The sequence below is a fragment of the Tachysurus fulvidraco genome, chromosome 6, assembly GCF_022655615.1.
Source record: "Tachysurus fulvidraco isolate hzauxx_2018 chromosome 6, HZAU_PFXX_2.0, whole genome shotgun sequence".
Lineage (NCBI taxonomy): Eukaryota > Metazoa > Chordata > Actinopteri > Siluriformes > Bagridae > Tachysurus > Tachysurus fulvidraco.
In genome coordinates, this window is record NC_062523.1 from 85114 (window position 1) to 92662 (window position 7549).

Here is a 7549-nt window from a genome sequence, read left to right on the forward strand (position 1 = left end):
TGTCAGTGTAAATAATGTAAATGTAAATAATGTTCTTTCTACAACAGTTTATAATGCAGTTATAATTTATTATAGTGCATCTGAGAGCTCCTGAGGAATTAATGGGTCATCACAAACCTAACACTAATTCCTTTCTGTCAAAGACTTCAGATGATCTCTGGACCAGACCTTACAGCTGACTGACACAACATTGGATTAAAAGAAGGCATGACAGTCTCCAGCCGGCTCCATCAACAGCAATTCCATTAGCCACTGGCTGAACATGCAGATCCCTGGCAAGGTGACCACCAGGAGACGAGACTCCAACCTGGGGTAGAACATCAGGATTGATGAAATAAAAATTCATAAAAAGCTAAACTAAACAAATCCCTACAACACAATCTTCAGTCTTATTAATCTGGTGTCTCACATCTGACTGAGCTGAAACATGTAGCTGTGTGTCATCAGTGTAACACTGGAAGCCAATACCATGTTTACGAATAATTGCACCAAGGGATAACACATATAGGGATAAAAGCAATGGGCCTAAAACAGAACCTTGCGGAACACCGAACATTACCTTAGTTTGTTTAAAGTAGTCACCATTTAGATCTACAAACTGATAACAATCTGTCAAATAAGACCTGATCCAGGAGAGAGCTGTCACTTTAACCACAACATGTTCTAGTCTATCAAGTACAATAACATGGTCAATATCAGAAGCTGCACTAAGATCAAGTCACACCAGCAATGAGACACACAACACCGATGAGACACACAACACAGATGAGACACGCAGCACCGATGAGACACGCAACGCCGATGAGACACGCAACGCCGATGAGACACGCAGCGCCGATGAGACACGCAGCACCGATGAGACACGCAGCACCGATGAGACACGCAGCACCGATGAGACACACAACGCCGATGAGACACGCAACGCCGATGAGACACGCAACGCCGATGAGACACGCAGCACCGATGAGACACGCAGCACCGATGAGACACGCAGCACCGATGAGACACGCAGCACCGATGAGACACGCAGCACCGATGAGACACGCAGCACCGATGAGACACGCAGCACCGATGAGACACGCAACGCCGATGAGACACGCAGCGCCGATGAGACACGCAGCGCCGATGAGACACACAGCGCCGATGAGACACACAGCGCCGATGAGACACACAGCGCCGATGAGACACACAACACCGATGAGACACACAGCACCGATGAGACACACAACACCGATGAGACACACAACACCGATGAGACACACAACACAGATGAGACACACAACACACAGGCAGCCACTGTGCACTAGCACGTTTCTTCATGCCACATTACCCATGATCCCCTTTGGTGTATCATGCCACATTACCCATGATCCCCTTTGGTGTATAATGCCACAAACAGGTGTTAATTCAGAAGTATAACTCTACACACACAATATATCAGTATCAGAATACTTTATTTAACCCCAGGGGGGAATTGGGTTCAATATACACTCATTATATATATTTATTTATATACATATACACACACATTATAATTATGTCGTCCCCCCCCCCCCCCACACACACACACCAAAAAGAGCAGAGGGTCACTTTTCTAATTTTGTAGCTCTTTCAAAAATGGTGTAAGGATATTAATATATCGTGTAGGTAAGTGTGTGTGTGTGTGTGTATGTGTTTGTGTGTGTGTTTGTGTGTGGTTTTGTGTGTGTGTGTGTGTGTGTGTGTGTGTGTGTGTGTGTTTGTGTGTGGTTTTGTGTGTGTGTTTGTGTGTGGTTTTGTGTGTGTGTGTGTGTGTGTGTGGTTGTGTGTTTGTGTGGTTGCTTTACACAGCCACATTGTCAAGTTGTGGGCGGTCCGTAAACACCACTCGTCTGTGATTGGCTGCTCTCTCCAGCTCTAGCACAGTGATGTTGTTGGTTACTGTGGCACTGATTAATGATGCAGGAACATACAGTGTGTGCTGAGGACCACGTTCTGGCCAGAACCGACCCACATTAACACCATTAATGAACACCTGACCCTGAAACAGACACAAACACATAAATAAATTAGAATAGATTGTTGATTTGTTGGCTGTAGACTTGTGATGACATTATATACTGAATCGAACATAAAAAACACACGTTACTAGCTACATACATTGGAGTACAAGGCTGCGTCTTACAATGTGTGCAGTGCGGTGAAGGAAGCAAAGCGGCGCTACGGGAGGAAACTAGAGTCACAGATCAAACATGGTGGCTCTAGGGGCCTGTGGCAGGGACTAAGGAACATTACGGACTGTAGAACACCAGCTTCTGGAATGGGGAATGCGGACGCTTCTCTGGCTGACAATTGCATTGTTTACGCTCACATTGAGGCTGCAGCTAACGGCACAAACAGCACGCACGCTGAGAGAGCTGGAGACGTAAACACGTTCACCATCTCGGAGCATGACGTGAGGAGGGCGTTCAGGGCAGCAGGACCAGACGGCATCACAGGTCGGGTTCTGAAAGCCTGCGCTGACCGGCTTGCACCGGTGTTCACTGAGATATTCAACCTCTCACTGGAACTGTCTGTTGTCCCCTCATGCTTCAAGCAGTCCACCATTGTTCCTGTCCTGAAGAAACCCCAGCCCACCTGCCTCAACGATTACCGCCCTGTAGCTCGAGAGGTGCTTCGAGAGACTGGTCAGAGACTCCATCACTGTTTCACTACCAGACACAGTGGATCCACTACAGTTCATGTACCACCAGAACCGCTCTACTGAGGACTCCATCGCTCACCTTCTCCACACCACGATGAGCCACCTGGACTGCAGAAAACGGAATTATGCAATAATGCTGTTTGTGGACCACAGTTCAGCGTTTAACACCATAATTCCCTCTACGCTCCCCTCTAAGTTGGAGGTTCTGGGACTCCGCCTGCCGCTGTGTCAGTGGACCTCCAACTTCCTGACAGACCAACCACAAGCCGTACGGGTGGGCAAACACACCTCATCCACCCTCACCCTCAGCACTGGAGCTCCCCAGGGTTGTGTTCTGAGCCCCCTGCTGTACTCACTGTACACTTATGACTGTGTGGCCACTTACAACTTCAACACCCTGGTGAAGGCCCGGCAGCGTCTGTACCACCTGAGACGCTTAAGGGACTACAAACTACCCTCTCAGGTGCTAAAGACTTTCTACACCTGCACCACCGAGAGCGTCCTGACAAGTAGCATCACTTCCTGGTTGGGGAACAGCACCATGCAGGACAGGCGAGCCCTCCAGAGGGTGGTGCGGTCAGCTGAATGTAGCATCCACACCGAGCTCCCTGACCTGCAGGACATCTACAGCATGTGGTGCAGGACCAGGGCCAGGAAGATTGTAAAGGATCATTCAGGCCATTCGGAGTTTAAACCAGGAAATGACCAGGATCTAGTTCTGGACCTCTTCCTCCATCTACACTGATTTTATGTGCACCTTCTTTTACACTGACACTTTAACTCTGGACTTGTACAGCCACTTTATACTCTATACACACACCATACTGCACATGCACACTTTAAGGATAATCATTAAAAAACATACACATTTATGTATATACATTATTTTTCACATATATTTGTGAGAAGAGAAGAAGAAGAGAAGAAGAAGAGAGAGAGCATATACAGTGGGGCAGTAAGAGGAACCCAACAGGAACAGGGTTAGTATGTTAACAGTCCCATTTAAACACTGCACCATTTACACTCCAAACCTTGTCCTTAACAGACCCAACACTGAGACCCAACACTGAGAGCCAACACTGAGAGCCAACACTGAGAGCCAACACTGAGAGCCAACACTGAGACCCAACACTGAGAGCCAACACTGAGAGCCAACACTGAGAGCCAACACTGAGAGCCAACACTGAGACCCAACACTGAGAGCCAACACTGAGAGCCAACACTGAGAGCCAACACTGAGAGCCAACACTGAGAGCCAACACTGAGACCCAACACTGAGACCCAACACTGAGAGCCAACACTGAGAGCCAACACTGAGAGCCAACACTGAGAGCCAACACTGAGAGCCAACACTGAGACCCAACACTGAGACCCAACACTGAGAGCCAACACTGAGAGCCAACACTGAGACCCAACACTGAGAGCCAACACTGAGACCCAACACTGAGAGCCAACACTGAGACCCAACACTGAGACCCAACACTGAGAGCTAGCGTTATTTATAATGTGTAAAGTGATCATCCTGAGCTGCTGCTGCTGCTGAACATGAGAGGATTTACTGCACCTTGGTCCAGCCAGTAAGTTTGATGAAGGTGTCTCTGGAGATTCCGTTGGGTTTTAAAGTGCCAGAATAGAAACATGGTCCAACGTCTCCTTCATTCCCATCTGCCTCCCATCCTGACTGCAGCCAGCCATTTGCAATGACACCATCAATATCCAGAGGGAAAATCAGCCAATCAGAAAGCACGTCATTACCCAGGATCAGATTTCCCAAGATGCCCTGTTTGTGTACACACAGACAGAAGGTAACTAACACACACACACACGCATTACCACACCGTACACACTAACACACACACATTACGACACCGTACACACCAACACACCGTACACACATTACCACACCGTACACACTAACACACCGTACACACATTACCACACCGTACACACTAACACACCGTACACACATTACCACACCGTACACACATTACCACACCGTACACACTAACACACCGTACACACACTAACACACCGTACACACATTACCACACCGTACACACACTAACACACCGTACACACACTAACACACCGTACACACACTAACACACCGTACACACATTACCACACCGTACACACACTAACACACCGTACACACATTACCACACCGTACACACACTAACACACCGTACACACATTACCACACCGTACACACACTAACACACCGTACACACATTACCACACCGTACACACCAACACACACACACATTACCACACCGTACACACCAACACACACACACATTACCACACCGTACACACCAACACACACACACACATTACCACACCGTACACACCAACACACACACACATTACCACACCGTACACACCAACACACACACACATTACCACACCGTACACACCAACACACACACACATTACCACACCGTACACACCAACACACACACACATTACCACACCGTACACACTAACACACACACATTACCACACCGTACACACTAACACACACACATTACCACACCGTACACACTAACACACACACACATTACCACACCGTACACACTAACACACACACACATTACCACACCGTACACACTAACACACACACATTACCACACCATACACACTAACACACACACATTACCACACCGTACACACTAACACACACACATTACCACACTGTACACACTAACACACACACACATTACTACACTGTACACACTAACACACACACACATTACTACACTGTACACACTAACACACACACACATTACCACACTGTACACACTACCACACACACAAATTACCACACTGTACACACTAACACACACACACACATTACCACACCGTACACACTAACACACACTCATTACCACACTGTACACACTAACACACACACACATTACCACACCGTACACACTAACACACACACACATTACCACACCGTACACACTAACACACACACACATTACCACACCGTACACACTAACACACACACACATTACCACACCGTACACACTAACACACACACACATTACCACACCGTACACACTAACACACACACACATTACCACACCGTACACACTAACACACACACACACATTACCACACCGTACACACTAACACACACACACATTACCACACCGTACACACTAACACACCGTACACACATTACCACACCGTACACACTAACACACCGTACACACATTACCACACCGTACACACTAACACACCGTACACACATTACCACACCGTACACACTAACACACACACATTACCACACCGTACACACTAACACACCGTACACACATTACCACACCGTACACACTAACACACACACATTACCACACCGTACACACAAAAACACAATCAGGACTGGAAGCACCACATTTCTACCACTACTTTTTGGCTGATCAGCTCCAAAACATATACAAATGGATTCATCCTAACCCATCAGAAAGCACATGGCTAGATGTTGAACAGACAATTTGTAAAGAGATTAACATTTCAGAATTACCTTTCTAGAGTCAGGCAATGAAAAAGCACCACTGTTTCAAATCACCAACAATAGCCACAGCTCTGACAGCCTGGTGGAAATGTCATCAAATCACAAACACCCCTCTTGCACCATCTAAATACACCCCGATCTGGAATAACCCAGATTTTATAGTTAATAAGAAGACACTCAGCTTACGCACATGGGTAGATAAGGGCATCACACAACTTCAACACATCCTCCTTAATAACAACTTGGCACCATTTTCCCACTTGGTCCAGAAATACGGCATTGGGAGTAATTGTTTTTTGGAATATTTACAAATCAAATCATCTATTCAATCAAAAATTGACATTCACAGAATTAATCTAGACCTTTCGCCCAATTTCAGAACTAATTAATATAACCTCCCCAAAAAAAATTACTCTCCAAAATATATAAAATAATATCCAAATCAGACAACATTAAGCCTACCCAATGCTAAATGGGAATCAGACTTATCTATTGCTCCCAATGCCGCTTTCTGGACACAAATCTGCAAAAATATCTACTTCATGACAAAAAATGCCAACTTACAACTTATACAGTATAAAGTACTTCATAGATTTCACCCAACTGGACAGAAATTATTTAAAATGGGTTTTACTTCAGAAACATGCTCACATTGCACACAAAACACCCCAGACACATATTTACACGCTATTTGGCAATGCACTGCGGTTAAAAAATTCTGGGAAAACGTTACTGACTCACTATCCAACCTTATGGGTTGTCACATCCCGCTGTCTCCCTCCTTCTGTATCTATAATCAATTTAAACAGTACAAACAGTCAATTACTCCTAGTGGCTCTAACTATCGCCAAGAAAACTATCCTCATGAACTGGAAATCAAGGAATGCCATACACAATACAACTTGGAAAAATGTACTAATAGAGTACATCTCCATGGAAAACTTGTCTACCTCCACTCAAAATAATACATCAGAATTACACCCGTCTTGGTCGTCTCTCTGTAACTTCAAACAGTCATGAATCCACCCTCAATGATACACCATCAATAATCACATCAATAATCACACATGATTGGGAGGAGGGGGGTCAGGAAGAGGCAGCAACACAGAATAATAAATATAAATTAAATACTTATATTTTAAACTCTCTCTCTCTCTCTCTCTCTCTCTCTCTCTCTCTCTCTCTCTCTCTTTCCCTTTTTCGCTGCTTCTGGACCCTGGTTGGCTGTGGCATACCAGTCCCTGCCATGTGCAGTTCTGATTAGTTGTGGGTGGGTGTGATGTGGGGCCGAGGGCATTGGACTTTCACCCTCCAGCCTGTACTTTTGTCTGATATTTCTTGTC

General features: G+C 45.8%; 1 long non-coding RNA gene across 1 annotated transcript; it reads right to left on the reverse strand.

Moving 5' to 3' along the window:
* Nucleotides 1-1435: 1435 nt before the first annotated feature.
* On the reverse strand, nt 1436-4585 carry LOC125141365. Its single transcript, XR_007140729.1, has 2 exons — nt 4248-4585; nt 1436-2020 (listed from the first exon to the last, which is right to left on the reverse strand). It is a non-coding gene; the product is annotated as an uncharacterized LOC125141365 (long non-coding RNA).
* Between the last annotated feature and the right edge of the window lie 2964 nt (nt 4586-7549).